Raw genomic sequence first — 21,951 nt, 5'->3', positions numbered from 1 at the left:
TGTTGTTCTTTTAACACAGCACAGCATCATGTCTGCATAAAAAGACATAAATCCTCCAAACAAAACGTTGACTTTTAAGAAAAGCAGCCGACTTTATGCGTTGTTTCTCATGCACATCCCTGGCTATGATCCCCCACCCCGCCTTCCTGCCACACACAGACCCTGGTGTTTTTTTTAATGGAGACTGTTATGTTTGGTCCAGAGGTGAGGAGGTAATAGAGCTTTACCTGCCTGCTTATGCAGCAGTCCATCAATCAAAGCCTCATGTTAGAGCAGCTGTGCATGAATTCCAGCTGCCACAGATCAGTATTATTATTGTGAAATTTCCTGTGTTTTCCTTTGTGTAGTTGAGTTGTTTCCTGTTTTATTTTGAAGTTTCTGTTGGTACTTTTAAGAAAATATTTGTAAACTTTTTTACATTTTGTTACTCCTAAGTAACTAAAATGATCATGTCTTGCTGCAACTTAGTTGGTTCCACCAAATCTCACTCCAAGGATTATTGAAAGGTTGGCAGCCCTGCAGAGGTCTCTGGAATATGAGGATATGTTCTATATTCATTTACAATATTATGTAATATAGAATGGACAGAATACACTGCCTGGCCAAAAACAAAGTGGGTGTCAAACAAAAAGGTCACAAAGGTGTGGTTGATTCCAGCAGCATCCACTGTGGCATTGTTTTATTAAGCTTCTGCAGTGTTACAGGATTTATTTCCGTCCAGTGTTCGGGGGTCTGTGTTTTTATGTACAATGAACAATTAATCCAGTTATTTAATATTTAATCACATGTTCCTACGTTCTCTTGCTTTTTGTGGAGGATGTAACAGGCTTAATGCTCACCTTCCTCTCCATCTTACTCATCATCTTCCCCTTTCCCTAAACTGCAGCTTTGATTCTGTCACCTGATAAAATAACACATGATAAGGAAACAGGATTTTTGACTTAGTGGCTGTTATTATCACCATTTCTTCTATATAGAAGTAAAAAAAAAGAAAAAAAAAAAGAAAAAAAAAACACATTTTTGGTGATTTACACATGTGGACAAAATTGTTGGTACCCTTCGGTTAATGAAAGAAAAACTCACAATGGTCACAGAAATAACTTGAATCTGACAAAAGTAATAATAAATAAAAATTCTATGAAATTTAACCAATGAAAGTCAGACATTGCTTTTCAACAATGCGTCAAAAGAATTATTTAAAAAAATAAACTCATGAAACAGGCCTGGACAAAAACGATGGTACCCCTAGAAAAGATTGAAAATAATGTGACCAAAGGGACATGTTAATCCAAGGTGTGTCCACTACTTAGCATCACAGGTGTCTACAATCTTGTAATCAGTCAGTGGGTCTATATATAGGCTACAGGTAGTCACTGTGCTGTTTGGTGACATGGTGTGTACCACACTCAACATGGACCAGAGGAAGCAAAGGAAAGAGTTGTCTCAGGAGATTAGAAAGAAAATTATAGACAAGCATGTTAAAGGTAAAGGCTATAAGACCATCTCCAAGCAGCTTGATGTTCCTGTGACTACAGTTGCAAATTTTATTCAGAAATTTAAGATCCATGGGACTGTAGCCAACCTCCCTGGACGTGGCTGCAGGATGCTAACGAAAAAGCCCAGAAAAACTTCTAAAGAGATTAAAGGTGAACTTCAAGCTCAAGGAACATCAGTGTCAGATCGCACCATCCGTCCTTGTTTGACCAGTGCCAGAAAGCTTGGTCTCAGTCGCAGGTCATGGGTCTTGCAACAGGACAGTGACCCAAAACACAGCTAAAAACACCCAAGAATGGCTAAGAGGGAAACACTGGACTATTCTAAAGTGGCTTCTATGAGCCCTGACCTAAATGCCATTGAGCATCTTTGGAAGGAGCTGAAACATGCCGTCTGGAAAAGGCTCCCTTCAAACCTGAGATAACTGGAGCAGTTTGTTTATGAGGAGTGGGCCAAAATACCTGCTGAGAGGTGCAGAAGTCTCATTGACAGTTACAGGAATCATTTGATTGCAGTGGTTGCCTCAAAAGGTTGTGCAACAAAATATTAAGTGAAGGGTTCCATCATTTTTGTCCAGGCCTGTTTCATGAGTTTATTTTTTTAAATAATTCTGTTCAAACATGGTTGAAAAGAAATGCCTGACTTTCATTGGTTAAATTTCATAGTATTTTTATTTATTATAACTTTTGTCAGATTCAAGTTATTTCTGTGACCATTGTGAGTTTTTCTTTCATTAACTGAAGGGTACCAACAAATCTGTTCTTGGGTGTAAACTTTTACGCTGACTCACTCTAAAATACCTCCTGATTTCCTCCTTTTCTTTCTTTGCTCCTGAAGTTCTGACTGAAGACATGACCACCATTAGTACTACGCTAAAGCTAGCCAGAAGTGCTTATTCCTTCAACAGAGAGAACAACAGCGGGGACAGACAGCTAATCATGTTAGCAAAAAAAAAAAAAAAAAAAAAAAAAAAAAAAAAGCAGAGCCAATCAGAACAGATGAAGCGGGTTATAAGGCAGGACATATAACAGTGGTGATGCAAATAGAGTAGAGATCTCTCAGCTGTTTGTGATGGAAAAGATGGGCACAAGTCAGGAGTTTCTAGATATTGGTATAGACAAGTCCCTACTCTACACCCACAGTATTCACCCTCCAGATGCAAAGACCACAAACTTATTGTATCCATCACAGTGTTTAGCATTTTTTCCAGCTCTTGCAAAGCAGAGGTGCACAGGACTATTTTAACTACTGAACAGGATTCCACTTCTACCTCCAGTAAACCTTTCTTTAGCTGATGTAAAACTGTGCCACTGAGAGCAAAGCCTTGATCTAAACAGCGACCTCCACTGGCTGAAGCTGTCAGACTACATCCCAGCTGAGTGGCACTGACATCTCGTCCTGCCAGCACACACACACACACACACACACACACACTGACCAGACTCTGTACCCCATCATCTCCTCTCCTCTCCAATGGGCAGCAGTCTTTAGAAAATTAACTTTGAGAAGTCTGGAAGAGACATACAATTCATCACATACAACTCTGTCAACCACAACACTATTAGAGAGAAAGAGAGTGTGTGACTCTCTGTGTGTTGCACTGATTGCCACCCCACAGATGCACTTACTGTAGGCATGGCTGAGGTGATGGGTGTGTATCTCACTGTATGTGAGTGCCATCTGCAGAGGCTTTGATAAATGTGACTATTTGGTGGTGTTTCAGGCACACTGACTGTGTGTGATGGATGGATGGAGGGCAGCTGCTAATATGTGGGATGGGACTGAACACGGTTACTCTGCAGGGTTACCTACAGCCATCCTACTAATAACAGATCAGTCATACACACAGTGCAAGAAACCACCACAATCGTTTAAATTTATATGATCCACATGGATCCATAGTCCAGTTTATAATAACTGTGTTCATATAGACAGTTCATAAAATGATGACCTTGCACTGGATTGGATCAGATCTTCTCCTTTATTCAATCTTCCATCTTGAGCTACACGAGGAGACAGTGGAAAGGAAAACCTCCATCAGAACCAGAATTAGGAAGAGAAACCTCCATCAGAACCAGGATCAGGAATGAAAACCTCCATCAAATCCAAAAGCAGGTGGGAAAACCTCCATCAGGACCAGAACCAGGTGGGAAAATCTCCATTAGGACCAGAACCTGGAATGAAAACCTCCATCAGGACCAGAACCAGGTGGGAAAACCCCCATCGAAACCAGAACCAGGAAGGAAAACCTCCATCATTACCAGAACCAGGAAGGAAAACCTCCATCAGGATCAGAACCTGGAATGAAAACCTCCATCAGGACCAGAACCAGGAAGGAAAACCTCCATTGGGACCAGACACAATGAAAGACAGCCATCTTCCTGCACTGGATGGGGGTGGAGAAGACAGGAAAGAGGGGTCAACCACCAGTAGAACTCTGATCCAGGGATTCCTGCTGAGAAAGAAGAAGAGAAACACAAATGAATGACAACATCAGATATTTCTTCATGTAGGGTAAAGAGAGCAGAGAGGAGCCCAGTGCATCATGGGACGTCCCCCAGCAGCCTTGGCCTAGAGCAGCAGGACTAAAGGGATGGATCAGGGTCACCAAGCCAGACCTGGTATAAGGAAATTGTGAGGATGATCTGAAGGTAGAGAGGAGGTCTGCTTCTTAAAGCCAGACTGGGGGTCGGTTCCACAGAGAGGGGTGTGATAACTGGAGGTTCTTTCTGTTTTAATTTGTTATATTGTCTTTTTTGTCTTGTTTCTAAAGTTGTATTGTATTGTTAGAACTACTGTATTGTATATTTTTTACTTTTGCATTACTGTTGTATATTTGATCTATTTTAGTCTGTTAAATGTGTTACCCGTCCCAAGCTGGATGACTTGGTGGAATCAGGACTATAGACTGGAGCAGTGGTTTGTGGGGCTGGGGTTTGGGCTGGGGTTTGGACTGGGGTTATTTATTCTTAAGGGGGAGACTAAAACATATGGAAAGGAATCTTTTAGTTTTTGTGGTCCTCATCTGTAGAACAGCCTTCCAGACTACCTGCGGGCTGCTGGAAGTTAAGATATTTTTAAAAGAAAACTTAAAAGCCCCAGTGTGTAAGAATTACTCCAATCTAATGGTGTGCTAAAATAATGTACCGTTTAAACGCATTATTACACGGAAGCCGCAGTCATAAATGCGAAAATGTCAACATCTCCCACAAGCTCGAGTGTCCTGTCAGGAGATGAGGTACAGAACGATATGTAATTCTTTTTTTTATTTTTTTTTATAAGTTACAAGCATGCCCTCCATGTATTTGTTACCAAGCTACTGCTAATAGCTAATGTTATTGTATTTTAGCTGATTTATCAAGGTGATGTATTGATTCAAAATAATTATTGTCTGAGAGATATTTTTGTGTTAGAATGCTTGAGGTTCCAGTGATTGAATCACGATGAGAAACTGGTATTACTTTGGTCATTTACCATCTGCTAAATGCTCCACCAATGTACACTCTCATTTTCTCCTGGTATAAGTATACCCCAGCCCTTAGTGCTGGGGTATACTTATACCTTATATAAATACCATATACCTTCAAGAAATAAGTATACCCCAAGGTATAAGTGTATACTTTCAAGACTTATACCCCAAATATGGATCAATATGCAACTTGTGCACACGACTGGAACACTAAGATGTTTCTGGACATTGTTCCTACTAGAATTCCCAGTCCAGGCCTTTTTGGTTATGGTTCTGATGGAGTTTTCCTTCCTGGTTTTGGTTCTGCTGGAGGCTTTCTTTCCTGGTTCTGGTCACGATGGGGTTTTTCCTTCCTGGTTGTACTTCTGGTTCTGATGAGGGTTGACCTTATTGATTCTGGTTCTGGTCCTGATGGGGCTTTTCCTTCCTGGTTCTATTTCCTTTTTGGTTGTGGTTCTGGTGAGGGTTTTCCTTCTTGTTTCTGGTTCTGATGGGGGTTTTCCCTTTTGGTTGTGGTCCTGATGAGGGTTTTCGTTCTTGGTTGTGGTCCTGATGGGGGTTTTCCTCCTTGATTCTGGTTCTGATGATGGTTTTCCTTATTGTTTATGGTTCTGATGGGGGTTTTCCTTTATGGTTGTGGTTCTGATGTGGGTTTTATTTTGTTTGTGGTTTTGATGTCGGTTTTTTTTCTTGGTGGGGGTTCTGATGAGGTTTTCCTACTTGGTTGTGGTTCTGATGTGGTTTTTCTCTTTGATTCTGGTTCTGATGACAGTTTTTTTTCTTGGTGGGGGTTCTGATGAGGTTTTCCTACTTGGTTGTGGTTCTGATGAGGGTTTTCATTCTTGGTTGTGGTTCTGATGTGGTTTTTCTCTTTGATTCTGGTTCTGATGACAGTTTTTTTTTCTTGGTGGGGGTTCTGATGAGGTTTTCCTACTTGGTTGTGGTTCTGATGAGGGTTTTCATTCTTGGTTGTGGTTCTGATGTGGTTTTTCTCTTTGATTCTGGTTCTGATGACGGTTTTTTTCCTAGGTGGGGGTTCTGATGAGGTTTTCCTACTTGATTCTGGTTCGGATGACGTTTTTATTTTTTCTTGGTGGGGGTTCTGATGAGGTTTTCCTACTTGGTTGTGGTTCTGATGTGGGTTTTTTTCCTTGGTGGTGTTCCTGATAGGGGTTTTCCTTAGAGGTTGTGGTCCTGATGAGGGTTTTCCTCTCCACTGTCTTTTCCTCCAGCTTTGGATGGAGGACTGAATGAAGGGGAAGATGGGATTCATCCGTTCGTTTCCATAGTTTGGTAAACTGTCTGTGTGTCCAGGCTGTGAGTAAATCGACAGCAGAACACCAGGCCAGTGACCCCCAAGGAAGATGTGGTAACAGAGGGCTTCTGCAAGTCTACTATGTTGAGTCTATTCAGGGTACTGTTACTCATTGTTAGCAACTCATTAGTGATATACGTCAGTCCTGTTGCCTGTTGTGTGTGCACAAAAGGGCTGTGTTTATCTTTGAGCACATCTTTAGGTTAACAAGGTTTCTGTGACCTTCTACCCCTCAGACCTCCATCAGCCCCCATCCCCTTACCCCCTTACCCTGCTAGGCTAACAGATGCTTTCACTGACAGCAAGCTTACGACTTTACCGTTTAGCTTTCTGAACCACAGATAGCTGGTTTTATGTCTCAATACTTGATGTATTAAAATATATCTTTCCTTGGAATATTTGTCCTTTTAGAAGCCCCTCCTCCTCCTGTCACAGCGGTGAAATTTAAAGATCATTGTCTGTTGTTCACACTGCTTCATTGTAGCTGAACTGTCAGTGTCAATCTGAGGAGACTATTGATTTTAATTAGTGAATGCCCACAGGGAGCTGTCTGATGATGAGAGAAGAATAGGATGTCCTCAAAACTATGATAAAAATCACACACACACACTAAAACACACACACAGACACAACTAATTATTAGGTTTAATCAGAGGTGGAATGGCTGTAGGTCCTGTCCAAGGTGCTTAAAGGTGGATGGAAACATACACACAACGTAAGAGACAATGTGACAGAGAAGAAAAATTAGACTAATTGTCGGGTTTGGTGATTTGCTGCTTGTTTCTAAACTCATCAACACTCCTCAAGAATCAGGCTCTTCCAGTTTTCAGTATTTGCAATGACAGAGTTTCTGTTGTTGTCAAAGTCACATCCAGGTAAATACCAGGATTCAAGTTTTCCCACCAAACACTGTAACCTTTACTTTACCTTCTAGTGGTTTTAATGTTGTGGCTGATTGGAGTACAGTGGTCCCTCGTTTATTGTGGGGGTTATGCTCTGAAAACACCCCACGATAAATGAAATCCGCAAAATGATACCCTTATTAATTTTTCACAATTCAAATGCATGTTAAGGCCTAATTATCCCCCCTCAAAGTGTTTATAGACCTTTCCCAAACTATAATGACTCTGGACAGAGTCCTTTGGCCAATCAAGACTCAAAACACAGCACATTGATGTTTACTGACCCAATCAAGAAACAAAGCACAGTGGGCTGATTCCTACAGATTTGGACATAGAATGGTTGAAATAGGATTTACATATATTTAAATATGAAGGCTGCATACAAAAACAATCTGCGAAACAGTGAGACCGCAGAAGATGAACTGCGATATGGCGAAGGACCACTGTATACAGTCACTGTATACTGACTCAACAGAGGATTATACCGACATGGCAGCAAGTAAAGGGTGAGAGGATTTGGGATTAGATGCAATAATACTAGGAAATAGCTATTATTTATGTATTAATTTAGCTATGGATTTAGATCGATCTAATGATTATTTTTTTTAAGTTTAGTTCATCAAAACTTTGGTCAATTTATCAATAAATAGTAACCGTGGTTTGAATTACTTAGGTTAAACACACATATGAGCAGAGCTCCTGTCCGTCCTCAGCAACCAGGCATATGGAAACGTGGGCTGTGGAGTTTGACAATGGCTGAAACAGACATGTTTATTTACTATGTAACAGGAGCAGAGAGGAGTCTTTAATAAAACCTTCACTTTCAGGTTATATGTAGTTTTTTCCATAAGGTTCCTTAATGGTTCTTAATATAAAAGAAAAAAACTGCATTGTGCATTTATTAATTTATTTCAGTAAATTTACCGAACATGGTTTCACATTTTACTGGATCAGAAACAAGTTTCTGTGGAAAACTGTAATAAAATTAGGTTTACAGTCCACACTGCTGGGGTAACTACTGAGTCCCATTTAACGCTGGCTTATGTTAATATAAGTGTCAGGAACCTTGGTTTTGGTTTATTCTGTCTCGTTTTGCGTCTTCTGGTGTGGCTCTGGGAATTCCTGCTGATTGGGGATTCAGCTCACCTGCTGACCTCACATGTGCCTGCTCATGCTCCACTCTGCAGTAAGGATGTCATGATTATAGATTTTCTGTTGTCAGAGAAATAATCAGATTATTCTGCTTTAATTAATTGCCCAAAAAAGTAAAATCCATCGTCCACCAGGACATCTGCCAGGACATTTACCTGGACTTCTACCTGGACTTTTACCTGGACCTTTGCAAGGACCTCTACCTGGACCTCAACCTGGACCACTACCAGGACCTCTACCAGGACCTCTTCCTGGACCTCAACCTGGACCTCTACCAGGACCTCTACCTGGACCTCTACCTTGAGCTCTGCCAGGACCTCTAACTTGACCTCTACTAGGACCTTTAACTGGACTTCTACCTGGACTTTTACCTGAACCTCTACCTGGACCTTCATCTGGACCTCTGACAGAACCTCTACCTGGACCTCTGCCACAACCTCTACTTGGACCTTTAACTGGACTTCTACCTAGACTTTTACCTGGACCTTTACCAGGACCTCTACCTGGAATTCTACCTGGGCCTCTGCCTGTACATCTACCTGGACCTCTGCATGGACTACCAGGACCTCTACCTTGAGCTCTACCTGGACGTCTACATGGACCTCTGCTTGGACCTCTACCAGGACCTCTACCATGACCTCTACCTGGACCTCTACCTGGATGACCAGGACCTCGACCAGGAACATTTCCAGGACCACTACCTGGACCTTTGCCAGGACCTCTACCTGAACATCTACCTGAACCTCTCCCAGGACCCCACACTAGCATGTCTTCCACACTGCTGCTGTGTGTCACCAAGACCAGCCCCACACCCACCACCGTTCCTTCTGCCAGGACCTCTACCTGGACCTCTACCAGGACCTCTACCTGGACCATTTTAAGGACCACTACCTGGACCCCTACCTGAATTTATGCCAGGACCTCTGCAATGACTTCTACCTGGACCTTTACCTGGACCTCTACCTGAACCTCTACCTGGACCTTTACCTGGATTTCTACCTGGACTTGAGAGGCTTCTTTTTGGAAACTACACTATAAAAATGTTTTTGAACATTTCTTTAGAAAGCAGGAAAACATCTGGCTAGCTTTGACCTCCAGCTGCTGTGTGACACATAAATGCAGCCCGTTTACAAATCTCTTTTTAAAACACCTGTTCTGGTTGTTTTAAAGTGCTTTATAAATAAAGTTGGATTGGATAAATGCTACTGGCAAAGCAGAAAAACAGAATGTGTTCAGTGAATAGTGTTTAACTCATCTTGCTGCTGTAAGTTCACCCAGAGTTACTGATCGTTTCCTTTACTTTGTGCTACAAGCTGCTAGTTCTCCTGCAGGAGGTGAAACATGCTGGATGGATTTCCTGATTCATATCCTGCTTTACAGGGGTGTCAAACAGACGGCCCAGGGGCCAAAACTGGCCCACCAAAGGCCCAGTCTGGCCCATAGAACTGTAAACTTCTAACTGGACCTCTAACTGTGTAAATATGAAAATAACAAAGAGAATATTGACCGTAATATTTTAATCAACGTAACTGTAATCCCAGATGTATCCAGGTAAGGTTTCATGTTTTCTGTTTTGTAAAACATTTCCAAAGCAGGAGCAAAACTACCTTTCTGACTTCTTAGATGTGACTTCAGTTTGTACACAATAAACCCAAATTTAGTATGAATACATTTTTTTATCAATTATCATTTTATGTTCTGTATAAACTCTCAAATCTCAAACTCTCATCACTAACACAAATAAGTTGTTTCTAATAATTTTCAACATTTTGCAGTGAGAAGATAAAGATTAGCAAAGATAAATGAACATGTTAGTTTCTGTCAGAGGGGGCGGGGCTATTTTCTTACTTATCTGGACCACAAAGGCTCATGGGAAATGCAGATTCAGCAGAAATTGAACCTTTTGTTATTGCAATTAGACAATGATAGAAAATTCAGCTGTGCTTGAAATTTAAATTTGGTACCATGAGTGAGATGGACAGTAGGAAAAGAAACCCACCACTCATCTACCTTTATCTATCTATCTATCTATCTATCTATCGTAGAACATGGGGCCCTGGAAGCATGTCTGTATTAGTTGTTATTTAGCTCTTATTAATAATAATAGAAATAAAAAGAACATGAATAATAATTTCTCTAAAAACTAGAAGAAACTGAAATCTCCTCAGTGTTTCTCTGTGACGTAAAGCGGAACTGTAGCTGAGGGTCCAGGCTGGAACATGAAGCAGTTTCTCAGCTGCAGGACAGCGATGGCTCCCAGATTGGGCAGAACAAATGTCCCTGAGCCTTCAACCTTCAAACCAACCCAAGAACTGGAAAGTAAGTCCCGGTTCCAATTGATGCTCGATGCTCAATGCCCAACCCTATACAACACCGGCCAGATCTTCATTTTCTGGGGTTTTGAAGAAGTCTTGTTAAGTGTGTTCAAGTGTCTTGTTCACAGTGAATCTTTTCCCAGGAAGCCCTGTGAAGACCGCAGCAAGCCTCAGGCTCAGCAGACCATGGTTGGTAGTTGTGGCTGCTGCTCCACCACCAACCTATCTGCCTTTGCTGCACTCACAGCCTGTTTAGTTGGATCATTTCCGGCCACGGCAGTCCCATTCAAGATTTTGTCCAACCGCCTCAGTCAGATTTTCTGGATTTCCTGCCATGTTAATACCAAGTGTCCCTTCACAAACCCTTTGAGAGCCAGAGGATTGTTTTGAGTTTGGTTGCTTCCAAAGGGTCTCATTAATACACACATTTTACTTCCTGCTGTTTCAGCAAGTCTGTTTCTGAACTGATTCTGTTTCCATGAGGCCGACTCGCTGCAGGAACTGTTTCTTTGGCAGGATTGTTTGAGGTGAGCCACCAATCACTGCATTTGACACAATGCTAAACATCACCTAGAACTACTTTTTCCAGACGCGTCGCTGCCAACAGATTCACTATCAGCTTAAAGTTTCCATCACATGGTGAAACGTCTCAGTTTTATCATCTGATATGATTTTTATCTTCTACTAAAAAACTATTTATGGGATGAAGAGATTTGGAAATCCTTGTATTCTGACTTTTTAAATGAGACTGTACTATAGTAAATAGTACTTATGTATTTGTAAGCTGCAAGCAACTTCATGTTGTTCAGAAAATACAAATATTTTCTGATTCTCTCTCCATCCAAGGTAAAGCTGTGGGGATTTGTTCTGCTGTTATATTTGAGCCTTTAACCACCAGGAAGTGTGACCAGTTATAGCAGGTGTGTGTGTGTGTAAAATATCCTCATCCAATCAGACCACAGAAAGGACTGAATCAGTGCTGCTACACAATTACCGTCAAATGTCAATTTCATGGAGACAATATTGAGGAGATTAATACTTACTCACATTTTCTCACAAACACACACAGCAAAAATGGAGTGAATGTTAATGTATGGCCTGAGGAAGGGTGAGAGTGAAGGTGACTGAATGCTATCCAGGCTAATGGAAAGCTAGCCAACCTTAACCCTATCACTGGGAATTACCTGCAGACCACAACATATCCGCTAGACACAGCTCATCATACACACCTACAGGTACTGTAATTGACAGGGAGTGTGACCTGGCCCAGCATATGGCTATCAGTCTGTCCTGCAGCACTTTTACTTCCTGTTGATTCACTCGCACTGGTAAACCTTTAAAGCCTGACTCAAGAAATAATGGACAGAAAATTCACATTTTTAAAGTCTTTATTTGGCCTTTAAACAAAATGTATAAATAAATAAATAAATAAATTGCATTTGTTCAGTTTTTTATCTAATTCATTGTATTACAAAAGGTGTCCACCAGGGGGCAGGAGACAAGTATGTAGTATACAACATGGTTGTAAAGTTTTGACCACAAAGTGATGCAATCGTTCTCAGAAACTATGGGTACATTCACACTGGTGCTGTTTGCTCTGCTTTAAACAAGGTGTTACAGTCTGTCCTGCCACTCCTCCAGCACTCTCCTGTTCTTCCGCTCCTCCAGTCACTCCTCACTTCCCTGATCCTCCACACCAGTCCCAGATCCACTCATCAGTAATCTAGCCAACCTGCCACACCTGTCTTCCTTTGTTCCCCAGTCCTTTATATACACCAGCACCACAGTCATTCCCTGTCGGACCTTAACCTACACACAGCGGACTCACCCCTACTCCATTCCATGGTTTCTGTCCCTCTGATCTACTCCTTCAGTTCTGTCATCTTAAGACCTCTTCATGCATATCCTGTTCGTTAAATAAAGGATGTTGAACCTGCCCTTGTCTCCGAGGAGTCCTGTGTAACACAAGGGAGTTGTGATTAAATTTGAAATAGTAATTTTAATTGTTCATTTTAACTGTTAATTGTTGTAATTGTTACTTTGGTTGTAACTGATACGTTTTGCTGCCTTTTGGCCAGGACTCCCTTGCAAAAGAGATTTTTAATCTCAATGGGACTTCCTGGTTAAATAAAGGTTAAATAAAATAAAATGAAAAAATGTTGTCCAGCTGGTTTGGTAGGCTTGAGTAAGGGTTTTAGATTTTTTTTGGATTCCCGCCCAACTGACCCGAGTCCCCCAGACTATCCTGGTGTGAATGTGCCCTAAATGTATGCAGTACACACCTTTATAAGTTCAAGCTTTCAGTCTTCTACATTTGTTAAACCAGGGGTGTTCCCAGCCTTTAAGGACACCCTGCTGAGCCCAGACTGGATGTTAATTCAAAGATGAGCCAAAAATAAAATTTTAATAAAGAAAGGTGATGGAGTACTATAAACAGTAGTAGACTGTAGAGCAGTCCAACTCCGGTCTTCGTGAGCTACTGTCCTGCAGTTTTTCAATTCTATCCTGATGCAACACACCTGACTCAAATCACTGGGTCATTAACAGGCTTGTGCAGAGGTGTGCTGCAGTAGGAGACATCTTAAACCTGCAGGACAGTAGTGCATGAGGACTGGAGCTGGAGACCCCTGCTATAGAGTATCTAAATTATAATGTAAAGTCCAGATATGCATATATGTTAAAACAGTGCAATGTTCTTTCTGTGGGTGTCCAAAGTCGGTCCTTGAGGGCCGCTGACCTGCAGGTTGTGGATGTTTCCTGCTGCAGTACCTGAACGTGGTTGATGGGTCAACATGCTTGGGCAGAACCTGGATCAAGCGTGTCTGATTTCAATGTTAATCATGTCATGTTTGGGATGATTGTCTTTTGTTACAAATATTTTGTCCTGGTCAGAGACTCAGATGGAAAATATTTCATAGGGGGACAGTACTAAACCACTGAGAGTAGAGATTACTTAAGACAACAGTTATCAAACATTTACGTCAGGTACCACCTCAGGATGTATCAACTTCTCCAGGTACCACCTTTATGACTGATTTTAAAATCCAGTGGATCAGACCTAAATTTTTCCATCAGACCAGAGTAAGGCAGGTTGGTTCCAGATGAAAATATTATTTGTTATAGAGTCATGGCAGCTAGCATTGTGAAGGGGTTTATCACCAGAACTTGACCTACAACTCAAGAGGAACCCCTCAACAAAGTCCTGATAACACTGAGGGCTCTGAGTCTATTTTGGTTGGTTTAATCCTTGGAATTTGGCCTTTACAGTGGTGTTTTCTCCCAGAGGCCAAGGGAAGCTGGGCCTCCTCTACTTATTTTTTGTTTATGTCCATTCAGACATTTATACATTTTTCTAAGACCATGACTGTCATTGTTCTGAAGCATTTCATTTTAGAATAAATACAAAGAGGATTTCTATTTGCCGTTCGCCATATCGCCGTCTCTTCAAATTGAAACAGCTTAAAATTGGTGGTGATACACTTTATACTAAAGCAGTGAGGTGGGCAAGTAGGCCGGACCAGGTTGGCATCCATAGAAAAAAAAAACAAAAACAAAAAACTGAATGATCAGCCAAGGTACAAATAACATTCAGACATGCAAACTGTTTTCTGCCAGTATCAATGCCTTTCACAACTTTTTCTCACGCTCATGTAAGAGATCAGCATTACTACATGAAGCTGATGTAGCTGTGTGTGTGCCAAGTGGATCTGCTGTGAGGTGGAACTTCAAAAGCCGCACAGTACATGCCATCCGTGAAGTTTCTCTGTCTGGTTTTCAAAAAGATAATCAAAGATCCAGGATAGGACAAAAGAGCCTTGAAGCAAAAACTTGAAGATTTTGACTTTATCTTCCACCTTGACGTATTCCAGTCCATTTTCGGCCTGACAGAACCGCTCTTCCAGGTTTTGCAAAGTAAAACTGTGGACATTAAAATATGCCAGGAGCGGATTAAAAGTACTCTCTTTGCTGTCAAGAAGTTCAGTGTCATTTATGATGAAACTGTCCAGGCAGTCGGGGAACCTGTGCCCCGACGTAAACTTCGTCGCTACATCTCCGAGGACCTAGAGCATGGACTGATCCAACACCAAGAAGGATGTGAGGAAACGCACACATCTTACCGACGTCTTGACTCTCAGATTGTTGACAGTATAATACTACAAATGACCCAAGGATTTGCAGACATGAAGCACCTGAACTTCTTTTGGATATTGGATCACACATCATTTGCATCTTTTTGCAAGGCCACTGCTTTTCCTAGCAGCAAGTCAACACAGCTGATGAATACATATTCTTTCTTTGTGGAGCAGAAACTAAAGAATGAGCTGCAGACGCTTTACTGCAACAAAATGTTTCACAAGCCACCAGGAGAGCTTTTACATCTACTTATTGAGGATGACCTAGAGAGCACACTGTCTGACGTCGACAAGTTGCTTCAGCTTATGCTAACCACCAGCGACCAGCTCATCAGCAGAACGCTCCTCTTCCTGTCTTAAAAGGATTTAAACGTATTTGAGAAATACGTGTGGACAGGACAGACTTGTGAACTTAGCCAAAATATCCATTGACTCACGGTTGTTGTGGAAGAACTTAAAGCCAGAGGGACATTTTACGACATGGTTATTGACCACTTTACGTCCATGAAAGAAGAATGGCCTTCCTATTCAAGTAGGGTGAGTGAAATGTGCACAATTACTCCCCACTTTGCGAGTTAGCTGCTGACCGAACTGCTTATGTAAATTTGGTTGTGGAAATAGTTTTATTCTGGATGTGTGTTGTGTAACGGGTGTGTCCACAGTCCTCTCGTACTGTTCCTGACCGAGTCCACACCTGTGAATCTCTGTGTAATCTGGGTTGTGTTAATTTACGTGATGTTGAATAAGACCACGCTGGACCATGTTGCTGGTTGCTTTTTTAAATAACAGTCTGGTGACATGCAGCTTGCTTCACACAGGTTGGTCATCAGCCTCCTTCTCTCAGACAGCAAAGAGAGGGCTGTTTAATATGCCTAATACAACTTTTTGTACGACAACAATTACATTTACTTGTTTGAAAATAAAGAGAAAATAAACAAATGAACACTCATCTAACTGACAGCAGTTACATATGAATGTGTATCAGATACAACCAGAAATAAATGCTTAATTGTATTAAAAAAAAAAAACAAAAAACAGACATACATGTACAAATAAAAAAGAAATGAGCTGTGATGTGCCGCTTGCTTCACACAGTTTGGTTATCAGCCTCCTGTTAGCGAAAACTTAAGAAAACTGTGTAGCTGTACAGTACATGGGACTGCTGCAATCTTATACAACCAAACAGCACAAAACTGCATGTTAAGTGCTTCAGAATAGTTAGAAATGCTCATTTAATTATGAGCAGAAAAACAAACCGTAGTTTCTCTCAGACAACAAAGCGCAGACTGAGCTCACTGCTACGCCCATAGACATATATACACAGATGCCTCTTAGACTGGCGCTGCCTATTGGAGCTGACGATCAACGCGGCCGCCATCTTGGATGGGTGTCTCATGCACCTCCAATGCATTATATTATATTATATTATATTATATTATATTATATTATATTATATTATATTATATTATATTTAATACACAATAAATCAATAATTTCTAGGCAAACAGAAAGAACTGACAGTGAAAGGTAATGCCAGGTGATCGGCTTTTAATAACTCGCAGGTTATTGCAACCGTAGGCTGCACAAAATACGGGCATAGTTACTGGAACTGTCGCGACTCCGGTTATTTCTGAAGCTAGCCTGGAATGCAGAAACCCATCCAATATGACGGCAACTCTGCATCATGCTCCAGCGTGTAGTGAGGCATCTTCACATATACATATTTTAACATTTAATATCTAAACGTGACTATCCAGAATTAACATTATAGATATCCATAATTTAATTTTGACTAGTTGTAATTATATTATAATTAGTAAGAATTTTAATTAAGGATATCTACAATTTCATTCTGACTAGTCAAAAATACACTTAGAAATGTCTGTAATTCATTTTTTACTAGGCACAAAAGAATTGCAGATAACTGAAATGACGTCACTTTAACTGACACACGACTCGTCACACATCCTAAATGACAATAACAGATATCTGTAATTCATTTTTGACTAGGCGGAATGAAAATGAAAGATATCTCAAATGTAATTATGACTAGTGTTGTTGTGAAAGACGTAGCTCATGTGAGGCATCTCATTTGTTGTTCCAATAGCTAAAGTTTAACCAAAATATTATATACAACTACAAACCTAAACTAGCCCAACACACATTCTACTTTTACCAATAAACTAACTAAATATAATTAAAGGAGAAGCCAAAAGGGCTTTAAGTCATTACCAAACAAAGAAAGAAAACAAGGCTATAAGTCAGCTATACAAAAAGGGATATAACACAAAGCCGCACTGTTTTAACAATGTTGGAAAACCAAAGAACCCTAATCTTACAATACAAAACACCACCACTCAAAGCACAAAGTCACAATCCAAGTTTGCAAGTCAAGGGCAGACTGTTGGTGCAAAAAGTTGACGAGTCCATCGCTGCAGCTGGCTTTTTTTTCTTCAGAGTGCAGCTGCAATCTTGCTGATTGGCCAGGCAATTATCCAATCAGCTGGTAGAAGGCAAAGGTGTGGCGCATGGAGCCAATCCTCAGCAGACAGGAAACAAGGTGTGTTGAACAGAGCCAATCTCCGGTGGGTGAGAGCACACAGGCACATACATACAAAACGAGAGAGTCATTTGAAAAAATGACAGGCAGTCGTAACAAGGAGAAAATTAAAAATACAGCAACCAAAATCATTCAGCTCAGCGTGTTAATATATAAATCCCTCTTTACATCATTAAGTGATGGACAGAATGTTTACTGTAGACATGCCAAACTACTGCTTTAGTTTTAATAAACGGAAGAAAATTTGGCTTCAGTGTTTAAAATAAAATGATGAAAGTGAACGGTTGTACAGTGAATTATTCTAGAGTGATCAGTTGAACATTGAGCTGAAACAGTGAATTCTTGTAGAGGAAAATTTTGTAGAGTGAATGGTTGTTGAGTGTACAGTTGTTGTGTGAATGGTTGTAGGTTAATGACTGTAGAGTGACAGATTGTAGAGTAAACGGTTGCAGAGTGAATGACTGTAGATTAAGTGGTTGCAGAGTGAACAATTGTATATTAAATGATTGTACAGTGAACGGTTGCAGAGTGTACAGTTGTTGAGTTTACGGTTGTAGAGTGGACAGCAGAGGCTGCAGGCTGCAGCTAAATATGTTCCATATCTTGTCTATTGACCACAGCCTGAAATCTAGAACATTCTGTTGAGCACGGCTTTGCTAACCCCAGACAGCCACCTCTGTGGCACTACTATCACTCATTGTGTGTGTGTGCTACCAGACCATTCTTTAGATAATCTGATGTTATTGATGTTCAAGACCACAGAGTCACTGCTATCTACATGTGCTGCATAAAACCACACACACACACACACACACACACACACACACACACACACACACACACACACACACACACACACACACACACACACACACACACATATGTACAGGATTTACTTGGACATGTGCTTTAACTCTCCTCTTCATATCTTTTCCTTTCACATTCTTTTTCCTCCTCATTTCTCCATGTAATCTTTTTTTTCCTGCTTTTATTCTGGTCTTCTTTCCTCTTAGCTTTTCTTTTTTTTCTCTGATGTCCCCATATTTATTTCTCTTCCTTTCATCCCTTTATATAGTATCCTCATAGTATACTTTTCCATCTCTCTACCTTCTACCTTCGCTTTTGCATCCCTCCGGCTCTCCTTGTCTCTCTTCCCCCTCTCCCCTTCCCTGCCCATTTATCTAAATCTGTGCTCTCCTTAACCACTTCTTATCAGAAGTGGCGGTCGCTCTCCATCCTAAATGCACCGTTCCAGATTTTAATTTTCTTTAGATTAATGTCTTCCTCTCCTCTCTTAATGCCTTCAGCCTTCAGCCATCCAGCTCCCCGATGTCTATCAGCATGCACACACACACACACACACACACACACACACACACACACACACACACACACACACACACACACACACACACACACACACACACATGTGCACATTCACCCAGATTTTGAGCTGCTTAAATACACACATTTGTTTTCTCTCAGCTTCAGCATCAGCAGCACGCTGAGGCCAAACACAGACACCGTTACAACCAGCAGGCAGAGAAAATGGAAAGGAACCATTTTCTACAATTCCCACTTAATTAGAAGCTGTCTGCATTCTCTGAGAAAAGAAAAAAAAGTTTTCATTAGTCGACTGAATCCAGTAAAACAGACTAGAGGTTGATTCTGTCGGCTGGCAGCTCCTAAAATAATACTCAAGTCTATGAAGAAAAATCAAGTTAGTTTTAAGTTAATTTACTTGTGTTTCTTTTCTTCCTTTGCTTACTTTGCTTATATGTCTCCTGACTTCTGATTGGGTGGTTATGTGTTATCTAACTACAGACCGACTTCAGTTTTACCTCATTTCCTCAGAAATATTAGTTATTTGTTAAAGAATTATTTGTTAATCGACTGAATTACTTATTATTTTTGGTTCACCAGTTTCCACTTTTTTGTCATTTAAAGCTACTTTTGCTATTATTTAAGGAAGTGGCTTCATCATCATGTTCAGGTCTAAATAGAGGTCTCTTAGCAACATAATAGTGGTGGTGATCTTTTTATGATGAAATGTGATAAATAATGCCGTTAACATGGATCATTGTGGATTTACCAGACAGTCTCTAAATAAAACTACATTTAGTGGCTGGATTGTAAACCATCTGGACTGGATAGAAATGTCTGGAAAACGTCCGTAGATCACCTAAAGGGTAAAATATCCATCACAGTTTACCCCACAGAGCTACACACCACCGCTCCTGAGACACTGATAAGGACATCAGCGATAGCAATTGGGCAGCTGAAGAGCTAGTCGAGTTTTTAGGGTTAAGCATGAGTTTCCTGGTTTATGTGATGGGACTCAGCCCTGGCCCAATGTTTCATGACAAAAACATGTGAAATCAAATGAAAATTACATTTCTAAAAGCATTTCTGTAAGTGTTTTAAATGAACCTGGATTAGAGTTATGTTGCTGGTTGACCCCTCTTTCCTGTCCTCTACATCCCCACCCGGTCCAGGAAGGTGGGGCCGTCCTTCCTGGTTCTGGTTATAATGGAGGTTTTCCTTCCTGGTTCTTGCTCTGATAGAAGTTTTCCTTCCTGGTTCTGGTTATAATGGAGGTTTTCCTTCCTGGTTCTTGCTCTGATTGAAGTTTTCCTTCCTGTTCCTGGTTCAGATGGACGTTTTGCTTCCTGGTTCTGATGGAGGTTTTCCTTCCTGTTCCTGGTTCTGATGGAGGTTTTCCTTCCTGGTTCTGGTTCTGATGGAGGTTTTCCTTCCTGGTTCTGGCTCTGATGGAGGTTTTCCTTCCTGTTTGTGGTCCTAATGGAGGATTTTGAGAAAAACAAACAAACAAACAAAAAAAAAACAACAGCAGCATGAGTGGGGTAAATAATTAAAAAATGTCTATAAATAATCAAATGACATGTAATAATTAAATTAAAACAAAGTCGAACAAAGAACAAAGCATGTGGAAGTGAGAGCAGATGGAGCAGGAGAAATGTGACGATCATAGCGGCGTATTCTCAGGATTAGTGAAGCTGAAAGATGCTGGATGAGACGGGATTGTTTAGATGGAAATGTGTATGAAGGGAAAGAACAAGGAGGCACATAGTCTTTGAAACACTGAGAACAGTGGGAAAATGCAGATGATGTTTTTGTGTCTTTTCAATGAGCCCACATATTTTCTCCAGATAACAATAACCATCAGACCCTCTAATTCCCCCTGTGGACTTCATTAAAGCAGCTTTAAAGTGATTATGGCGTGATTTAATTGTCTGATTAGCTTCACTCTAATATATTAAGATAACAATATTTCATTAACAGGAAGTCCTTGGAATTAAAACCCAGGCTTGGCTGGTTTGTTAGTAACATGTTTCCAGAGCAGAAAAAGAATGCTTTACCAAAACCATGAAAGCATCTTTTTCCTTTCAGATCTGCCAGAGAAGCAGACAAGGACGACATTAGCAGCCGGAAATAAATTAGATCTAAGTGGAAACAAGTCCTTGTTAATGTGATTCATCACTCTTCTTCTTCATGCCTGTGACTTGTTTAAATGTCTGTCTTCACTTATCTCACTTCACACACACACACACACACACACACACACACACACACACACACACACACACACACACACACACACACATATATATATATACATATATATATTAGTGCTGGGCAATAAATGAAAATTTTAATTGCAATTAATTGCATGAAATGTTGATAATAATCACATTGTTACACGCAAAATATCCTTTTCCTTTAAAAGAAGGCTTACTGCTATATGACTAAAATGCAGTAGATTTTGGTTTAAAAACACTAAATCAGGGGTGCAGATTCTTTTCTCTAAAGAGTAGAAAAGAAGACGGGTCTGGGGATGTAAGTCCAGAGGGAGCAAACTTCCGTCACCATTAGTTATAATATATAAAAATATAATATTCTCAGCCCTCATTTAACTTTCCAAAATTCATCTAACAAAACACCAAAACCAAGGAAGAGTGCAATGCAAGACAACAGAAAGGACAAAATGAGACCAGGCAGAACATTACACATGGCATTGTTTCCCATCACTGCATCACAAATTTTGTGACTCTGTACCATGGACAGAAAAGGACACGTTGGTTGAGCCTAACAACGAATTCTGGGAGGACAAAGCCAATAAAGGTACTAACCTTTTAAGTGTGTTCTTCTGCCTGAGTTGGTTGGGAAAATGGTCACCAGACAGCAAATTCATGAGCCACTCTGGCAGATTTCAAACACACTGAGTGCACCTAGCCAATCGACAGATGATCTGTTTATGTCAGCGTGTGTTTGATGCAGATGACAGTGATGTCATTGGTTGTGATGAGGACTGTAAATACAATTGGTTTTACTTTATGTGAGTTGAACTGAAGCACGTTCCCAAAAACAGGTTCCCACTGCAAAGAATAAAGATGTCCCCCTATGAAGAGGAAGGAAGAAAACTTTATATATATTTATATATATAACACAACTGCTTTAATCATAATAATTCTGTGATGTCAAAAGGAGGTGTTCACATAAACATTATTTCTAAAATCATAACTGTCATAGTTGTCACTAGTCTCTATGTGACTCTAAAGCAAACGTACTTCAGTACTACATGGCTTTGTG

General features: G+C 40.6%; 1 long non-coding RNA gene across 1 annotated transcript; it reads left to right on the top strand.

The window, feature by feature from the left end:
* The first annotated feature begins 3,542 nt into the window (after positions 1–3,542).
* LOC121643196 lies at positions 3,543–3,785 on the top strand. The gene is made up of 2 exons (XR_006011054.1): positions 3,543–3,702; positions 3,734–3,785. It is a non-coding gene; the product is annotated as an uncharacterized LOC121643196 (long non-coding RNA).
* The last annotated feature ends 18,166 nt before the right edge of the window (positions 3,786–21,951 follow it).

This window comes from Melanotaenia boesemani, chromosome 7, assembly GCF_017639745.1.
Source record: "Melanotaenia boesemani isolate fMelBoe1 chromosome 7, fMelBoe1.pri, whole genome shotgun sequence".
In the NCBI taxonomy this organism is placed as follows: Eukaryota; Metazoa; Chordata; class Actinopteri; order Atheriniformes; family Melanotaeniidae; genus Melanotaenia; species Melanotaenia boesemani.
The sequence above is the reverse complement of the archived record's forward strand: the minus strand, read 5'-3'. Positions and strand labels throughout refer to the sequence as shown.